Source organism: Aethalodelphis obliquidens, unplaced genomic scaffold (assembly GCF_003676395.1).
Source record: "Aethalodelphis obliquidens isolate GAN/ISIS:26980383/991018 unplaced genomic scaffold, ASM367639v1 scaffold48, whole genome shotgun sequence".
NCBI lineage: Eukaryota > Metazoa > Chordata > Mammalia > Artiodactyla > Delphinidae > Aethalodelphis > Aethalodelphis obliquidens.
In genome coordinates, this window is record NW_020837992.1 from 730,073 (window position 1) to 750,694 (window position 20,622).

Below are 20,622 nucleotides of genomic sequence, written 5' to 3' on the forward strand. Positions count from 1 at the left end.
GGTAGCTTCTCTTGTTGTGGAGCACAGGCTCTAGGTACATGGGCTTCAGTAGTTGTGGCACACAGGCTCAGTAGTTGTGGCACACGGGCTTAGTTGCTCTGTGGCATGTGGGATCTTCCCAGACCAGAGCTCGAACCCATGTCCCCTGCATTGGCAGGCAAATTCTTAACGACTGTGCCACCCGGGAAGTCCCTCCTTTTATATTTGCACTCCTGTAATGATATCATTGATTTATGTCAGTGTCAAGATTGAAAAATTCTGATTCATGTGATATGTCATTAAATTACATAATTATGATAATAAGAAAATTAGAAGGTCCAGTAACAAAAGAAACTTGGTAAGTACAGCTGTATTGATGAAGCATAAGTGCACAAGCATTCTTGTCAGTGGTCAGCCTTGAGCACTTTGTGTGCCCTGGTCATCACTCATTGTGTTTTATGGAGGAAAGGGAGAATGCCAGTTAATTGGGTTAGTGAGTTGATTTAGTGTGAGTCTACTAAGAGACTTTCTACTGTTCCAACTTCATAGGGTTGTTGGGAATATTAATGAGATATCCATGTAAGATGCTTTATATTGCCTTATATCAATAGTATCGATTGACATTTTGGACTGGATAATCCTTTGTTGTGGGGGCTTGTCCTGTGCATTTTAGGTTGCTTAGCAGCATCCTCAGCCTCTGCCCACTAGATGCCAGTAAGAACCTCCTAGTTGTGACAACCAAAAATATCCCCAGATATGGCCAAATGTCTCCTGCAGAGTAAAATCATTCAAGGTGTGACCCACTGCTTTTTATGGTGCCAGGCACTTACTAACAATTTATTATGCTTTGGTTCCCTTCTCCTCTGCATCCCCTACCACCATATCTTCCACCAAAGATTCCTCTGCCTCAGCAACGTGATGATGAGTTGATGAGTCCATGAGAGAAACAGCCCTCTTGACTCAAAAGTGGGAAAGGAAAATTAATAATATATTGAATTCATGTGGCATTTTACCAGTCTTCTAATTTCTCATACTTTGGTGCTAGAAAATAAGATTGCCATCTGAGAGTTAAAATAGCAAAACTCATACACAGTGAATGAGGTGTTGTGTGGAAAGTGTGACTGAAGAGTTTAGAAATGCCTTCCAATCAAAGTAAATTGGGTGTAATTTCAGAAAGATAAAATTGTAATTTGTTGAGGGTAAGCTTAATCAATTGTACCCTGTTCAAAGAAAGATTATGTAACAGAAATAGGGAATGAACTAGTTTTGTCTTGTTTTTTTATTCTTGTCAACTGCTAAATAAAACATCTTTTACCCATATATTACTTATGATTGTACATGGATAAGTATTTCTATAGGATGAATTCCTAGAAATTGAATTAAAATTGAATAGATATTACACATTGCCTTCCAAAACTTGGTATGAATTTAGATTTCTACTCCTACCAAGGATGTGTGTGATTGCTCATTTCCCAAAAGCATGAATTATATATTATTTTGCTTTTTAACTTTAGCCAATGTGATGGGTAGAAAATAGCAAATCAGCCTTATTTTAGTTTGCTGGTGAGATGAGTTTCTAAGTTGTTCGTATTCTTTTATAAATTATCTTTTCAAATAATTGGATTGTTTTTATTAACTTGTAGAAACTTTTTATATATAATGGATAGTAACCTATTCTCTGCTCTGTATGTTGCAAATATTTTCTTCCTCTCTGCTGCTTGTCTTTTTTTTGTTTTGTTTTGTTTTGTTTTGTTTTGCCTGCACTGGGTCTTTGTTACTGCACGTGGGCTTTCTCTAGTTGTGGCCAGAAGGGGCTACTCTTCATTGCGGTGTGCAGGCTTCTCATTGCGGTGGCTTCTCTTGTTGCAGAGCAAGGGCTCTAGGCACACGGGCTTCAGTAGTTGTGGCATGTGGGCTCAGTAGTTGCAGCTTGCAGGCTCTAGAGCGTGGGCTCAGTAGTTGTGTACTTATTTGCCCCACAGCACGTGGGATTTTCCCCCACCAGGGATGGAACCAATATCCCCTGCACTGGCAGGCAGATTCTTAACCACTGGACCACCAGGGAAATCCCCTCTGCTGTTTGTCTTTTGATCTTATTTATGACATCTTTTTTCAAAAAGAAATTTTCATACTGTCAAATCTGACAGTATTTTCTTTTATGGCTTCTGGTATTTATGGTTTACTTTTAAAATAAAAACTTTCCCTGTTCAATGTTATTTTTTGTACTGCTTTTTTATAATTTGGTTGTTATTTTTCCTTATATTTAGATCTTTAGTTCACCTGGAATCTTATCTTTGGATACAGTGTTAGTTGTAATTCTAATTTTATTTTATTTCCAAATTTATAACTAATAATCACAACATTTTATCCCCAATGATCTGAAATGCCACTATGATCATTTACTAACTTCCCAATTATATAGCGTGCTTGGATTATTTATTCTATTGCACTGATTTATTTATTCCTATGTTAATACATATTGTTTTAATTACTGAAGCTTTGTGGTATGTTTTGAGATTCTCTGCTATTATTCTCATTAACTATATCTTGGCTATTGCACATTTCCCCCCAGATAAGCATTAAAGTGTGGCACTGTATTTCCCATTGTAAATATATTGATGCTCTGCTTCAAGCGTGTGGGAGTTCACTTCTGCCTGGTGCCTGGCCAACTGTGGACAGAGTAAGACTCCCTATTTGTTTGAATCAAGCACAGAAGTGTGTTCTTTCCATAGAAACCCAGTGGGCTGTCTGTCTCTTCTAAGGAATTCTACTGGTTCCAAGCCAGTGACAGAAATTTGTTGGGTCAGACTGCTTCCTCAATGCTTGGCCTGAGGGGTTGTTTAGAAAGAGCACTGCAAGTGTTCTGGGGTGACCATTTCTGCAGGGGTTCTGTTGCTTAGCAACAACCTAGGCTACACCCAGCTCTATCTTTGTTTCTTACCTACTCTTCCTCAGAGGGGAAAAATGGACTGGATCTTCTTTCTCATGTTTGCTCTCAAGCTTGACACCCAGAACTCACTATACACTTGGCCTGGTCAAAGAATGCATTTTATAGTGGAATGCAACATGACATTGATTTACAGGGTATGCAGTGGGAAGCTCTCTGGAGGGGCTTGGTTTACTCACTTCTCAGTTATGCACATTTCCACTTATGAGGACCCCTTTCTTTTTTAATCAAGGCATTAACTTGAGTCACGAAAAGGGGATGGCAGAGAATTCATCTGTTATAATTTGGCAAGATGAATTAATAATTTATTGATAAGGTCCCCATCAGCTCAGAAAGGGCATCCCACAAAGAGATTAACTACATAATTGCCCTATGTGCTTTCAACTGGGTAACCTAGGCTAGAGTTTCTCCCTTTCTTGCCATACTCCATGCAAGGTTTCAGGAAAGAACCAGCACAGTTAGTCTCATGTTTTACAGCTGTACAGTTCCCCAAAACCTTGATCTCGGTGGGCTAGACCATGTCTAGGTTCTGAGAGGCTGAGGGTACTAAAGGCCACTGGTCACTTGTCCTGAAAGGAAGAGATCGTCACACACCATTCCACTTCAGCACAACCCATATCCCATCTCAACTCCACAGCCCATTCGATATTTTCTCTGTCAGTCTACTGATTACAAATCCTCTTCTTTATACTATTTTACGTCTTAGTAAAGCAGAGGTCGCCAGATGTGGTGCCACAAGTGGTCCAAGACTGTGCTATGCAAGTACTAGTATTTTCTGTCTGCAGTGGAAATGTTTTGGAAAGCATGCTAGTAAAGAATCATTTGATTGGAAGAAGTAAAATTCACTCAAACTTGCTTTAGCAAAAAAAAGACCATGGAGATGCCTCGTAAAACCAAAAACAGGGGGCTTCCCTGGTAGCGCAGTGGTTGAGAGTCCGCCTGCCGATGCAGAGGACACGGGTTCGTGCCCCGGTCCGGGAAGATCCCACATGCCGCGGAGCGGCTGGGCCCGTGAGCCATGGCCGCTGAGCCTGCGCGTCCGGAGCCTGTGCTCCGCAATGGGAGAGGCCACAGCCGTGAGAGGCCCTTGTACCGTAAAAAAAAAAAAAAAAACCAAAAACAGGAAACACAACTGGAACTCAGAAAGAATGGAAACTTTCCTTCCTCTCCCCAATAGACCTTTTCTGTTCCATTTGCTTATTAAAACGAACATAGCTGCCTCAACCAAAATTCACATAACTTCCCACTTCCAGAAAGTTTAGGGTTTCTGAGCCCCCTCCCCCCATTTCAAAATCCTGAGACAATTTAATTGACCCAGTGTAATTCGGGTGGCCACTATAGCCATGCCTGGTGCAAAATGCAACAAAAAGGGTTATGAAGTTTCATACCCCACTAGCCTCCTGTTGGTGATGAAAGGAGACAAAAGGGGTTAGACAAAAGGCCTGGGCAGGGCAAACTGACCCACCAGTCTGCCATGAAGATTTAGGCACATACAAGGTACGGCCCCCTCCTGGGCCCCAGTGAACTCACCTGGGCAAAGGCTCCGTATGAACAGTCAGGAATCACTGGCTGATGGCATCAGTACTGGAATATCCAACAATTTGAGTATTTCCATTTGGGAGAATTTGTTGAAATTCCTTTCGATTTGTCTTTATTCTCTGGATCTCCTCTTTCTATGGAGCACAACCCTGACATTCACGGACAGGTTCAAACATTTTTTGGGGGAGGAGTGGAAAATGCCTGGATTCTTTTCAAAGGGGTTGCTACAATAATGTCACAAGGGTAACTATAGGATCTAAGGTCACCGGGAAATGAGTGGGAACTGCAGAGTAACTCATCAAATAAAATAATTTATTCTCCCCGTGAGATGTGTATCCCAGATATCCGGCATCACAATCAACTGAGGTGCTTGTTAAAATGTAGATTCCTCTAACAACAACATTATAAATCAACTATACTCCAATATAAAATAAAAATTAAATTTAAAAAAAAAGGAGATTCCTAGTCTGGCCCCAGATCTACCAAATCAGACTCCCTATGAAATTGAGCAGGACCCTGTGGGGCTCCTGGGCACCCAAAGCTCTGTCTCCAAGATTTGATTTGGCACCAGTGCACAGAGACCAAGTTTCAACATCACCTGGAGTGGCAGCGCATCTGCATTTTAACAAGCTCCCTGGGTGAGACTGATGCTCACTAATGTTTGGGAACCTCTGCCCTAGAACTTGACACTAGAGTTCATTGGAACGAGCCAACTCACACCAACACTCAGGGTCTCATAACCATTCAAGAATGCAATAAAAGCAATGGTATCTCTTCCCAGAAACACATACGTGAGTATCTACACATAAAATGTACGTGTCTTTCAAAAGCTTCACTGATTCCCTGAAGCTCTTCTGTAAACCCAGATTCCCTGAAACTCTTCTGCAAACCCAGATTAAGACCCTCTGCACTGGAGAATATATAGACCCTGAAATGTCTTAAGGGACAAAGAAGAAGATAACATACAATTTAAGCAAGTGGATCAGGGAAGGAAGCCAATTACACAAACTCATTAAGATTCTGAAGTCAGGGAGGTTTCAGTCCCAACCTTGGCTTGGTCATTTACCAGCTGTGTGACATCAGTCAAGTTAATCTCACTAGGACTCAATTTCTTCATACATCAAATGAGAAGATAGTATCTCTTAATAAGATTGAAAAGAATTTTAAGTGAGAATTTTTAATGAGATGATATATCTGAAGCACTTAGCATAATAACAATAGTAGTTGATGATAAAGAAGAGACATCAATAGGTAGGTATGTAGGTCAATAGGTCAGTAAATGATCAGGTTCTCTCTTGGAAATTCCCAGCAAGAATATACTTAACAGCGATAAGATAGTTGGGAGGACATCTCCACAAATCACAACTGTTCTGTCAGCCCATTGTGCTGACAACATTTTCACTGGAGTCTTTCCTCACCATTGATACAAAAATCAGCATGCAAATGTGATGAACACAGAAGAAACAAAGACTTAGAGCTGAAGGGAGCCTCAGGGATCAGCCAGCAAGCCCATTATTAACAAAACCTTCTGATCAGCCTTTTTTCCACATCTCTGTACATTTTGTCAAAAGTAATATTCACTTTGATGTTGCAAAGCCTTAGTTTGCTTTTTTTTTAATTATTAATTAATTTATTTATTTTTGGCTGTGTTGGGTCTTCGTTTCTGTGCAAGGGCTTTCTCTAGTTGCGGCGAGCGGGTGCCACTCTTCATCGCGTTGCGCGGGCCTCTCACTGTGGCGGCCTCTCCCGTTGCGGAGCACAGGCTCCAGACGCGCAGGCTCAGTAGTTGTGGCTCACGGGCCCAGTCGCTCCGCGGCATGCGGGATCCTCCCAGACCAGGGCTCGAACCCGTGTCCCGTGCATTAGCAGGCAGACTCCCAACCACTGCGCCACCAGGGAAGCCCCCTTAGTTTGCGTTTTGTTTTCTCTCTCCATAAGTGAATGTTAGGTCATCCTTTTGTATAGGCAAACTGCTGTGACAAAATGAGCATTATAAATTGCAACAATATAAACAAATTCTCCCAGCTCTAAAATTCTCTTTCGATTCAAACGATTGACACAAATAATTTAAGGATGATGGAATTCCTCAAGTGCAGAGGGCAACAGAGTTCATTCTTCCACAGGCCGACAGAAAGAATTGTCTCCCTGCACAGCTTGGGAGACAGGGGCTACCGCTCTCTAGGGAGGGCAAGACACTCACTGGTCCCCCTTTCTAGACAGCTTGGCACTGGAGCTGAAAGCTGACTCCTCTTTCCTGAAAGTCTTGTTAGGGGACATGGGGCCTGTGCTTCCAGGTGCCCCGCCTCTGTTGTAACCTGAGACCTTTGAACCTCTGGCAACAAAATTTCAGGCTTTTGAGGGGCCTGAGACAGGGTGATGGGGCTTGAAGGGTCAGAGCCCAGGCAGGACATTCTGTAACAATTAGGATGTCGGAGGGCTGAGGGTTACATACCACCGCTCCTGATGGTACCACCTGGGCATGCCTTACAGATGCTACCCGAAAACTGGTTCACCTCTTGGTTGGTGTCAAGCTGAAAGACACAACAAAGCCAAAGATCAAGAGAAGGAAGGACTTATTATTTTCAACAAGTAAGGAGGACACCAGGATCTTTCCCAAAGCAGTGTCTCCCCAACGGCAAAACTGGGGAAAATTTCAACTAAGAGTACAGGCATATTCATGATGGGGCTTGAGTGGTAGATACATATTCATGAAGGGGCTTGAACAGAAGAATTCAGTATAGAACTGGGGCAAAAGTCTACAAGTGTCCAAGCTTTAGCTGATTGAAGTCACCAGGGTCAGAAAAGTCAATGACATCATCTTTTAGGTTCCAGTAGATCTGGTGGTTGAGCACTCGAGGTGGGTTTAAATTCTGCAAAACAGCTCAAGAAAATGCTTCAGGCTAATTTTTAACATTGAAACAGAACTGGGAGTCTTTACAACTGATTTATTATCTTTGCTATTGTTACTTCTCTTTCCTGTTAACAGTCGTTTGTTCTTTTGTGCCCTTAAGATCATTATTACTGAGACCTGCTCAAGGGCAAGCATCGTGGCCAGGCTTAGATCCCAAAACGGCTTAGGCCTAAAATGGCTTCTCTTATGTCAAGAAAGCCAGGCTTGGTTCTCTTTCTCCGGGGACCCCTACCCTATTCACTTACACCTGGACCTTTCCCTACACTTCCTGCTGTCAGGAATTGTGCTAGGTCTGGACCAGGAGTGCCAGGGCCATCTTCCCAGGGCTTCCTTAGGAGGGCCTAACAGGACTTGCTCCTATTCCATTCTCATCTGTCTAGAAGGGAATTGAAACCACTGCAAAATGCAAGGAGGTTAGCTTTTGAAGCAAGGTTGTTTCAGTATCACGATCCTTATCATAAAGGCTCATTACTCTCCACCCTCTATAAAAACACATGACCCAACATAGTCTTGCTTCCAAACAGGCCAGCTGTGGGTGGCAGATGCTCTAAGTTTCAGGGCTTTTCAGTGAGCTGCTGAGAAAATTCCTGGTGCGAGTATCTTTCAAGAAATGAAGTTCGTCAAATGTACATTATGCTGCTGACCTCCAAGCCCACGGAGTCATTTATTAATTTATTTAAAATATAATCTAGCTCCTAGTCTATGCCAGGTGCTGGGTTACATGCTGTGGTGGCCAGAATGAGTAAGATACAGCTCCCACTCACATCTTGGGAAGATGGAAACTTAAGAACTTTACTCCAACACAATGAAATAAGGGTTGCAACTTGTTTTAATTTGGCTTCAACTCTTGGGCAAAAAAGAACTGAATAGTTCATAGAATCTAAGAAAGATTAAAAATCAAAACATGGCCAAGGCAGGGAGGTCTCAAGAACAGCTGGAACCTGCAATTCGAACACTGTCAGAATTGTCTCCCTCTCTCCGCTCTGCTTCTGCCTGCACATCCAACATGTTCTCTCAATAAAGACCAGTCCTGTTCACGTGTAAGAAATCGAGGCTGCCATTAGTCCCTGAGCTTAGTGTTTTCCAAACTCTTACACCTGAGAGTACTTAATTGTTTCTTACTTCCTGTCTGAAAAATTCTGGGAAGGCACCTTGGTCCATTTTGTATAAGGTGCCTACCCTTAAACCAACCATCTGGTAAATTATATGGCCACTCCTAAAGATGCACTTTACATATTACGGTAAGGGGCAGGAGAAACGGGTAAATGTGGGTGAGTGCTTTTATATCAACCCCGAAAGATGAGACATCATTTTCTTCCCTGGGTAGGGCTGCCAGATACAACACAGGGTGCCCAAAAATTGCATGAGACATAGTTATACTAAAAAATTATGTCTATCTGAAATCAAACTTAACTGGGTATCCTGTATTTTTGTTTACTTTTTTACATTTCAAATGTGATAATGCTATTCCTGGAGCACTTAAAGGAAAAGGGAAGCAAGTCTAGTTGCTGGATGGTTGAATAGCAGTGGGTTGTGGGAGAATGGCTAAAGATTCCAGGTTAGCTTCTTTGGTTGTAACCCTCAAGAACTGACTTGTGCTAACTTAAACAACAACGAGGAATGTACTGGAAGGCTATGGGGCAGTGCCACCTCTTTGCACAACACCAGAGATGACATGTGAATGGTTCCTCCTAAAGTTGTGCAGTGTGGTTGCTCGGATTACAGGGAAGCTCCCAGAATGAGAGGGGGACTTGGGCAACAATGCCTGGGAAGGACAGGACCTGGGGTCCTGCCCATTATGCAGCTTTCCTACCTGTTAACTCTAGTGTGAGTCTTCTCTCTCCACTTCAAGAAGACATATTGAAATGCAGGAGAGAGTGACTGCATTTAAGGATAATCTTGAATTTGCTCTAATTAATTATGTAAATTAATACTCAGTATCCAGAGTAGTGAGAATTCATGAGTCAAGACAATTCAGTCCCAACTGTTATACATCTTGTTACCTGGGACACAACACTGGGTGAGAGAGAGAGAGAGAGAGAGAGAGAGAGACTGTAGTCAGGTTTGGGTCACATGCCTAAACTTTGAAAAGAGCAGACGTTTGAACACATGGAATAGGCAGTAGGTGCTCCCTGAAGGGAAAGCAAGACACTGTAAGCAGAAGGCAGAAGGAATACTCAGGGAGTGCAAAACTGGCCCATGTTCTTTTTTATGACATCCGTGTGTTCTGTCCACACTGAAGAGCTAGCACCCCATTGTCCTTGCCCTGTGGTGCTGCAGACCGTGCGAGGGAAAGCTGACCAGCTGCAGACATGACCAATGACTGAAGCAGTCCCTCAGGCTGGTGGTTCCCCACAGCAGTGTCATTACAACCGATCCACCACAGTCAAATGAGGGGGTGAAGAAAGATTTGTTACTAATAGTGCTCAAAAGACTTATGGAGGAATCCACCTTCTAAAAAATAAATTAGAACAAATTCAAGACTCATCCTCAATAATGTCACTCCGACTCCCCTGCACTGCAATAGGCGTTCCTGAGTGGGAAGGAAGAGTGGGGGTAGGACCGGTATACAGACTACTGCATGTAACCACAGCCATCAAGCAGGGATCGCCACTCCTACTCCACGTGAAGGATCGTTAAATTGGGGGGGCGGCTATGTCTTAGTCTGAGTTTATTCATAGATGTGGGCTCTTCATATGTGCATGATCCATTGCATGGTATGTGGCGGAGACAATGAGGGCTGTGAGGCAGATACCCCAACAACCTGACCTTGCCTGGATAGGATAGGGAGGGGAGGAGAGATATGTCTGGGGTGTTGAGGGTCAGGACAGCATGCTGCTCACCAACTCACTGGCTTAGGAGGAGATTAAATTAAATGCTACGTGTAAAACCCCCAGTACAGTGATGGATACACAGGAAGCTCTCAGCAACTGTTGGCTGTGTTATTTACATAGGTATGATACAAGTTCAGCTGCTGTGACAAAGTCATGCTAAGAGTGGCTTCACCAAGAGAGAGTCCTATGGCAGTTTCACAGTGCAGGACAGACTCATCCTACTTTGTCACTCTGCCATCCTCAACATGTGGCTTCCATGTCAAGATCTAAGGTAATTGCTCCAGCTCCTGCCATCACATCCACATCTGGTCAGAGAGAAGGGGGAAAAGGGCAGTGGAGTGTATGTCTTTCCCTTTAGGGTACTACCCAGAAGTGGCACCCATCCCTTCCACTCACATGCCATTGGCTAAAACTTCACCCTAAAGCCACAGCTAGGAGCAAGGGAAGCTGGGAGATGGGGTCTTGAGCTGAGGAGCCAGGTGCCTCACTGAAATTCTGAGTTTAACTACTCAGAGAAGAAGGGATAGATACATTTTTAGGGACCGTAATCACGCCTTGGTATGCTGTTGTTTCTGACGTTGCCTTTCACACAGAGTCAGAACTTCCCAGAATTAGTTCCTGAAAACTCTCAGATCTCTACAGGTAAAATAGAAATGTGGGAGAGCTTACGGCAGTTCAACAGGGACAGAACGCTGTGCTGGGGGTTGGTGGAGGTTGTAATATCCCCTCCCCCTCCGACCATGCTCTTCTTGCCTCAGCCTTCGACCACTGATCTTCGACAGACATATGCGTCCTTTCCCGCACACCCCACCCTCTGTTGTCCCCCAATTCAGCTGACTCCTGTCCAGACCTCTTTCTTTTTTTTTTATTTCATTTTTTTCTTTTTCTTCCAGTTTTATTGAGATATAATTGACATACACCACTGTATAAGTTTAAGGTGTGCAGCATAGAAACTTGGCTTACATACATCATCAAATGATTATCACAGTAAGTTTAGTGAACATCCATCATTTCAAATAGATACAAGATTAAAGAAGTAGAAAAAATATTTTCCTTGTGATGAGAACCCTTAGGATTTACTCCTTAACACCTTTCATATGTAACATACAGCAGTGTTCATCGTATCTACCATGTTGTACATCCCTAGTATGTATTTATCTTTTTTTTTTTGGCCGGGCCACACAGCTTGTGGGATCTTAGTTCCCCAACCAGGGATGGAACCTGGGCCCCAGCAGTAAAAGCGTGGAGTCCTAACCACTGGACCAGTAGGGAATTCCCTGAATTTATCTTATAACTGGAGTTTGTACCTTTTGACTGCCTTCAACCAATTCCCCTCTCCCCACTCCCACCCCCAACCCCTGCCTCTGGTAACCACAAATCTGATCTCTTTTGATAAGTTTATTTGTTTGCCTCTTTGTTTTTGAAGTATAATTGACCTACAACACTATGTTAGTTGCTGGTACACAACATAGTAAGTCAATATTTCTATACATTTCAAAATGATCACCATGTAAGTCTCCTTCTTTCTGTTCCCACCCTAGGTGTTCCCTTCCAGGTCATACCACAGCCCCACTGTACTGCTGGAGAATCCAGGAATACAAGATGGCAACCCAGATGTTCTAAGGTAATATTGCAACTGCCCCTTAGAAAGAGACAGTCTCCTGCAGTTACTGAGACATGAAAACTGGAAAACCCAGCAGCTGGCCCCAAATGTCCCCTCAGAGGTACAGAGCCCTTCTCCTCATCGTCACACACACTTCCTTCCTATTCCCAGGGAAGCAGGAAAGACAGAAAGAGGGAGCATTGGGCTTGGCCCCAGCACCTTTCGAGAGAAAACTGGCCTGACATAGAATAAGTCACTCCCCTTTGGCCTTCCCTCCTGGCCTGGCACAGCGACCACTTCCCCACACACATTTCCCTTCCATAGCCACCCCCTCTCAACACCTCACCACCAGCTGATAACGTCCTCCCTGCCCCTGGCAGGCCTTCTCCCTGATGAACCACGTGGCCACCTTTCTGGCTGGAGCCAGCCGGGCCCGGGTGACCCCCCCTTCCCAAGCGATGCCTTCTTAATAACCTTCCGAAAGAAGAAAGATAACTAACAACCCCTGTTCTGCTTTGATGAGCTGACCCTGCTTTTTCCAGTCACGAGGACAGTCTGAGGCCAAACTTTCCATCCAGGGAGAAAGGCGGGAATCAGGGCGAGCTGGGGGGAAGGGGGATCGCGAGGGGTGGCCGCACGGCTAGTCCGTCTCCTGTCTTCTTGGTTTTAATAAGTGGGTGCCAAAAGATTCAGCCTAGTTCTAAGAGGCCAGGCACGGCTCGGGGAGAAAGGCAGAGAGAACACATTTCTATCTGATGGAAAACAGATTTGAGAGGGGGGGAAATGAGAATTATAGAGGAATGAAACCCCAGAAATTCCAGCATAGCAGCGGGCAGCTGGCCCAGCAGGACTTCCCACGATGGCCTGCCCACCACTCCACCCAGTTCCTCCTCCTCAGGGTTGCATCTCCTGGAGCACAGCCCTCTCTCTGCCCATTTTTCCATCCACTTCTCCCAAGGGCCCTGTGAGGCAGGCTGACAGGAATCACTAGCCCACTAGGTCAAGGAGAATCCTAAGAGTCCGAGAGGTTACATGGTTGTTCCAGGTCCAGCAGAAGGGAGGAGGAACGATGGGGGGCCTGAGATGTAACTACGGTGATGGCATCATCAGGTCCCACCAGCCTGCAAGGGATTTGCATGCATTTGCTTAAGTTATGCATCAGTACAAACTCTTTGCCTATATTTAGATGTAATGAAATAACTTTATCCTTTTTAAAACTGAGATGGGGGCTATTTTAAGGTAGCCAAAGGTTACCTATTCATGTATCATGCATGCAAAACTATATGAAGAATCACACAATTACACAAACAATGCTACAACCACACAGGATCCCAGAGAAAATTCTTTTTTCCTTTTCCACCACTAGTGGAGAGAGTACCCCTTCCTCAGTTTAGAAGGTGAGTAAACCACTCCCTCTTCCCCCCAACAATTAAACCCTAAGTGTTGTATTAACCACTGACCCCAGTCCTGCGATTAAGGAATCAACCAGAGGGAAAAAAGGAAACCAGGATTTTCTTTTCTTTAATTTATTTTATTTTTATTTTATTTTTGGCTGTATTGGGTCTTTGTTGTTGCACGCGGACTATCTCTAGTTGCAGCGAGCCAGGGCTACTCTTCGTTGCAGTGCGTGGGCTTCCCATTGTGGTGGCTTCTCTTTCTACGGAGCACGGGCTCTAGGCACGTGGGCTCAGTAGTTGTGGCTTGCAGGCTCTAGAGCGCAGGCTCAGTAGTTGTGGCGCACGGACTTAGTTGCTCCGCGGCATGTGGGATCTTCCCAGACCAGGGCTCAAACCCATGTCCCCTGTACTGGCAGGTGGATTCTTAACCACTGCGCCGCCAGGGAAGCCCGGAAACCAGGATTTTCATCTGCAAGACATGTAATGGCTCCTGTTTCTCCTTTTCAGTCCCTTTGAATCAGCTTTCACGGTGTCTGCAGGTGGGGGCCGACTGGGAGCCAGGCACTGTGCTGGGTGCAAGGGTTACACACTTGAGTAAGACCTCAAGTTTCTTGAGTAAGGCCGCAAAGTTCTCAGGAGAGATGGAGAAAGTGATCTTATCAGTATAAAAAGATATGTGAGAAGACAGAATTATGTACCAGTGCCGTGGGAACACGGAGGAGAGGCACTTGGCCCAGTGAGTGGGCTGGGAGTTTATGGAAGGTTTCCAGGAGAAAAAAAAAACAAACAACTGAGCAGAGTCTTAAAGGATGAGTAAGAACTGGGGGAAGAGGCTGCAGGAGGTGGGTGGCGCAGGGTTTTCCAGAAGCGGGAACAGGGTGAGGATGGCACGGAGGCATAAAATAGCAAAGGTAGGAGATGGGCCTAGAGTTGTGGGTGGGGACCAGGCTGAGGAGGGCCTTGCGTGACTGCTAAGTGTTTGCCCGTTATCCAGTAGGCAATGGCGGTTTTAAGGTGAAGAGTGGCTTGGTCATCTTGAACATGGGTGTTCCTGGTTGCACCATGGGGCTGGCAGGCTGGAGGGAGGGAGGCTGTGAGGAGGTTGAGGCAAACATCCAGAAAGGAGATGAAGGGCACTGTCAGTTGGGGTAAAGAAGAGAGAGCAGGTCTGAGAAAGACCTAGAAGGTTAATTAATCAGTAGTATCTGGATAGGAGGGAAACTATGAGGAGGAGGGAAAGCGTTACCTAAAAACTGGGTTTGCCTCTTGGTGGGTGTTGAGCCAAAAGATACAACTAAGCCAAAGTTTGGGAGAAGGAAGGATTATTACTTGCAGCAAGTAAGGGGAACACTGGGGATCTTTCCCAAAGTAGTATCTCCCCAAACAGCAAAAGTGGGAAAGTTTTATTTTATTTTTTATTTATTTATTTTTTTGGTACGCGGGCCTCTCACTGCTGTGGCCTCTCCCGTTGTGGAGCAACAGGCTCCGGACGCGCAGGTTCAGCGGCCACGGCTCACAGGCCCAGCCGCTCCGCGGATTGCGGGATCTTTCCGGACCAGGGTACGAACCTGTGTCCCCTGCACTGGCAGGCGGACTCTCAACCACTGTGCCACCAGGGAAGCCCAAAGTGGGGACGTTTTAAGCTAAGAGTACTTGCATATTCATGGAGGGGCTTCAGCAGAGGAGAATTCAGCATAGAAGTGGGGCAAAGTTTGACAGAGTCCAAGCTTTAGTTGACTGAAGTCAGGAGGGTCAACATCATGGTTCCTTCCTCCACCTGGGTGGGGGCCTTTGAGTTCCTGCGGAACTCAAAGATACATATCTGATTGTTAGGTGCTTTTCTTGAGGAGGAACTAGGACTCTGTTATATTGCTGAACTATTGTTTCTTTCCTTTTTTTTTTTTTCTTTCCTTTTTTTTTTTTTTTTTTTTTTTTTTTTTTTGCGGTACATGGGCCTCTCACTGTTGTGGCCTCTCCCGTTGCAGAGCACAGGCTCTGGACGCGCAGGCTCAGCGGCCATGGCTCACGGGCCTAGCGGCATGTGGGATCTTCCCGGACGGGGGCACGAACTCGTGTCCCCTGCATCGGCAGGCAGACTCTCAACCACTGTGCCACCAGCGAAGCCCTTCTTTACTGTTTTTAAATCAGATGATCTGCTTATATATTCTGATTTTTCTTTTCTTTTCTTTTCTTTTTAAATTGAAGTATAGTTGATTCACAGTGTTATGTTTCTGGTATACAGCAAAGTGATTCGGTTATATATATATTCTTTTTCATATTCCTTTTCATTATAAGTTATTACAAGATATTAAATATAGTTCCCTGTGGTGTACGGTAGGACCTTGCTGTTTATCTGAACTATTGTTTCTTAACTGCTTTTCCTTTGTTCCTACATTTCCTCACTTCCCTTAAGATCATTAATTACTAGACCTGTTCAAAGGCAAGCATTGTGGCCAGGCTTAGATTACAAAATGGCTTAGGCAAAAAAATGTCTTCTCTTATGTTAAGAAAGCCACGCCTGGTTCTCTTTCTCAAAGGACCCCCACCTTATCTTACAAAAGAGGACATGGAGGGGCCAGAGCACCTCTGAAGTTACTGCAGACAGCCATTGTTCTCTAGGCTGGAGCGATCTGGAAGCAGAGAGGCTAAGACTGTCAGTGAGATGGAGACCAAAGAAGGGCAGAATCCCTCCTCCTCTTTCTTTCTTTTTTTTTTTTAATTATAGTTACTTTACAATGTTGTGTTAGTTTCTGCTGCACAGAAAAGTGAATCAGCTATACGTATACATATTTCCCCTCTTTTTTGGATTTCCTTCCCATTTAGGTCACAACAGAGCATTGAGTAGAGTTCCCTGTGCTATACAGTCAGTTCTCATTGGTTATCTATTTTATACATAGTAGTGTATGTATGTCAACCCCAGTCTCCCAATCCGTGCCACACCCTCTGCAGCATTTACTGTTTGTAGATTCTTTGATGATGGCCATTCTGACCCGTGTGAAGTGACACCTCCTTGTAGTTCTGATTTGCATTTCTCTAATGATTAGTGATGCTGAGCAACTTTTCATGTGTTTGTTAGACATACAAATGGCCAGCAAACACATGAAAAGATGCTTAACATCCTTCTTTTTCTTTCTAATGGCCAAATAGGGTTGTCAGGTGGCCTCTCAAGCTGAGGAGCTGCCCCTGATTAGAGACTCTGTAACTCCAGCTGCATTCAAGCTCAGGCTACATCCTGCAGCCTCTTGAGGATTTAATTCAATTCAACAAATGCTTATTGAACAGGTACTCCTCATAAGGGAAAGGAGAAGAGAAGAGATCTAACAATTATTGAGTACTTAAATTGTGTTAGCAGAATGTTAAGTGTATTTACATGTAATCTCATCTCCAGTCACAGTCCCCTCAGCCCTGAGAGTCTGGGGTATTTACCTCCAGGGTCCTGAGAGGTCAAGTAATTTGTCCAAGTGTTGAGGGGTAGTGCCAGGATGCAAGCCTAGAAGTAGTGCTCTATCTCTAAGACATGTTCTTCCATGAACCCAGGAGGTTGCAAGTGACTGATACACAAACTATTTTAAGCAAAGAGAGAATGCACTGGCTTATTTAACTAAAAAGCACATGAGTCAGCTGGCTCCAGGCACAAACGATGTTGTCAGTTCTCCCTTGCACTTGTTCATAAATGAATAAATCCATCTATCTCCCATTTATGTTCGTCTTGGCTCATATGGAATAGCATAGCATGATAGTTTTGGGGTCCCACAGGCTGGATTCAAATCCTGGCGCCACCACCTATCTAGCTGGTATCTGAAAACAAGTTGCTTAACTTCTTAGTACCCTTGTTTCCTCATCTGTAAAATGGCTATAATAATAGTATCTGCTTCATAGTTCTTGTGAGGAGTAAATGAGATCATCCACACAATGTGCTTGGAATAGTGTCTAGTGTAAAGCCAGCTCTGAACACGCCAGCTATTATTGTTTCTGTGTCTGCTCCCTTTGAGGTAGGCCTCACTCTCTCCTGTAGCTTTCTCCATGTTGGCTAGAGAGACGGCCACAGAAAGGCCAATCTACCTCTTCCCCATAGCTTCTGGTCTTAGAAGAAGAAAGACCTTTCTCAGTGTATGCATGTAGCAAATCTCAAGGCAGACTCTTTTGTTCTGATTAGGTTGTGTGTCATCTCTAAGGCTGGGAATGGAGTATTTTCATTGGCCAGCCTGTATTTTCTGCCCAACTTTGTGGGACACCATAATTTACAGCTCCACTTTAATCATATAGACATAGAAGGAGGATCCCTTAAAAGATGGGATGCTGTGAAGACAAAATAACATCTGTCCACTGTTCTGCGCTAGGTACTGTTATGAAGGGGTGTGACAAGAAGATGAGTGAGGCACAGCCTCCTCTCCATGAAAACTTACATCAAACTAGAGAAGGTGAGGCAAAGACACACATAACAATACTAGAAGGCAGATGTTATGGACTGAATTCTTGTGTCCCCCAAAATTTATATGTTGAAATCCTAACCCCAATATGATGGTGTTAGGAGGTGGGATCTTTGAGAGGTGATTAGGTCATGAGTGTGGGACCCTCATGAGTGGGATTAGTACCCTCTTAGAAGAGACCCTAGAAAGCTCCCTTGTCCCACTTCTGCTGTGTAAGGCTTACAGCTAGAAAGCTCCACCTGTGAATCACGAAGCAGGCTCTCACCAGACACAAAATCTGCCAGGGCCATGATTTTGGACTTCCCATCCTCCAGACCTGTGAGAAGTAAATTTAGTTGTTTAAGCCATCCACACTATGGAATTTTTGTTGTGGCAACCTGAATGGACTAAGACAGCAGACTATGACACATTCCATAAGAGAAGGACAAGTAAGATTCTCTGCAATTTTCAGGAAAGAGGAGATCACAGCTAGTTGGGTGAATCAGCACAAGTCCTGTGAAGAAGGCAATGTTTAAGCTTGCCTGTGAAGTATGGGTGGCATGTTGGTTCATGGGGATGGTGCCCATTCAACATGGACAATTGTGTTGGGGGACATGGCCACCTAGGTTGATAATACAAGGTGTAAAAAGTAATCTTGAAAATAAGGCTGGAAAGCTGAGCTAGCAACCAACACACAAAAAAAATGGGCCAAGGTCAAGAATCATTAGATCAGGGGGCTAGAGAAGAAACAACTATACACAGATATTGAATTGCCGAGATTGAGAACAGAGTGTGCATGGTGTGCAAGAGAACTGTGAGTCAGATGCTGAGGTCATTTGGAAAGTCCTGGAGTTATGAGCATCCTCAGTCAAGATGGGGAGAAGCCAGGATAAGCAGATGGCCAGATGGCAAAGATTTTTAAAAGAAGAGTCTTAATTCTTGATCCTGAATGCCCTCCAGAGACTTCTACATGACTCATGTGAATGCCAGTTAATCCAAGAGAAATTGGCTTTCTAGAGGTAATTTTATATCCAGAAGCATGCAACGATTCATTCAGTAACTCATGTATTCACTCATGCGTTTACATTTGGTGGGCATTGAGCTGGGATCCAAGGCACAAATAAATGAGACTTGGTCCCTGACCTCGAGGAGCTCACTACCACTTTGCTCATACCCACTGGTCATACACTGTAAACTGATTATCTGTTAAGTGGTTGGTTCCTCACTGGACTGGGCATTCCAGTCAATAAAGGTTTTTGACTGATTAATTGTAACTCTATCTTCATCCTCCATTTGGATTGAGAGACTTTAATGAAATAATTTCATTTCCATTATGTACTGTTTTGTGCAGAGTCTGAAGTCACGATAGGAAGCAAGAGAGCTGAGCCCTCTTCATGAGAGAAGCAGCAGCTGTCATTGAAAATTGCCAGTAGGAAGCAGCTGCATAGCACAGGGAGCTCAGCTCGGTGCTTTGTGACCACCTAAAGGGGTGGGATAGGGAGGGTGGGAGGGAACCGCAAGAGGGCGGAGATATGGGGATATATGTGTATGTATAGCTGATTCACTTTGTTGTAAAGCAGAAAGTAACACACCATTGTAAAACAATTATACTCCAATAAAGATGTTAATAAATAAATAAGATAAATAAATAAATAGAAATCCAAAAAAAAAAGAAGAAAAGAAAATTGCCAGTAAAGATCTGGTTCTGTCTGAGGAAAAGTTCTATTTCACGAGGGAAGAGAAAGGGGAAGGATTACCCAAAATGAAGTTCACAACAGAAGAGGGTCCAGATGGGCCTGTGAAAGGAGCTAATAGAGGGGCTGAGATAGAGGGGTCAGGGAAAAGGGGGTGACCCTGGAGGGCGGTAATGACTGTGCAGGAACGGAGGGCTTAGAGACAGAGGCCAGAGGAAAGGGTCTGTGCTTAAGGCAGGTGAGAGGAATGCAGGAGGCAACAGGTTAGGAGCAGGTAATAGGGGAGTAGGAGGGGAAAGGACTGAGTGGGAGGCATGCGTGGCAGAATAGAAATGACCAAGAGTTTATTGACATTCCACCCAGGAAGAAGTGGCTCTATTGCTACTCCAATGGCATCAGGGCTGGCCTGTGACTGTGTTGCCTGTGTCGTACTTCTGTGTTGCAGAAGTGATGCTATGCCAGTGCCAGGCCTAAACTCTAAGGGGGCTGGGGTCTTCCTCCTTGGTCTCCTGGAGCCCTGAGCAGGTCTATCTTTAACCCTGATCACCCATAGTAGTAACTAACCTGTCACCATGGAGATCTCACTATCTCTCAGTGCTGAGCCCAAAAAGGTTACCATAGACCCCAGTACTGGTAGGTATACTCTCCTCCCATCCCTCCCCCCACCCCCAGTTTCCCAGAGCTGCTGACCTTTTCTACGAGAGTAGGTTTTACTTTCAAAACACCTCCCAGTAGTGATTTTCTTGCATCCTGATTGGGAACCCATTCAGTCCTACACTTGGCCCTGATGTCCCATTGAATTTTCTCAGTGTAGCCTGAATCCACTTGGTTTTCCTCCCTTAGACCTTAAACAGGTATCTCCGATAGGACCGTGGTAGGATCCCCTGGATCAGCCCTGGTGCCCACATTTCAGAGGTGACTATGTGCTACACTTTTGCCCTATTTCTTCTGTGTTCCAGTCTGGTTGCCATGAGTGATGCCTCCCTTGAATTCCGGTTGTTGCCCCAATTACTACTGCAGGCCTTTAGTCTTCCTTCAGCCGTTCTCTTCTCTTTCTCTGTTCATTCATAGGCTAGATCTTCCCAAGGGAGCCCTAATCCCTCTCAGAGACCCTATGTCTTCAGTGACAAATATTCTAGAAATGGGTAAATCGAAACTGCATGGGGTGATGGGGGACAGAGGAGGGGCCAAAGGGGACAGGTGTGTGCTGGCCCTGGCTTCCCCCGCTCCCCTTCTCCTCCAGCAGCATTTTCGAATGGGAGATGGACAGGTAACACTCATCATCAACACAGCTCATCATTTTCCTCAT

General features: G+C 44.6%; 1 long non-coding RNA gene across 1 annotated transcript in view; it reads right to left on the reverse strand.

Moving 5' to 3' along the window:
• Nucleotides 1-6,300: 6,300 nt before the first annotated feature.
• The window catches only part of LOC113607415 (uncharacterized), a 38,804-nt gene continuing 24,482 nt past the window's right edge, over nt 6,301-20,622 (reverse strand). The window contains exon 3 of the long non-coding RNA XR_003427941.1: nt 6,301-6,996. This is a non-coding gene — a long non-coding RNA (uncharacterized LOC113607415). The remainder of the gene's footprint in view (nt 6,997-20,622) is intronic.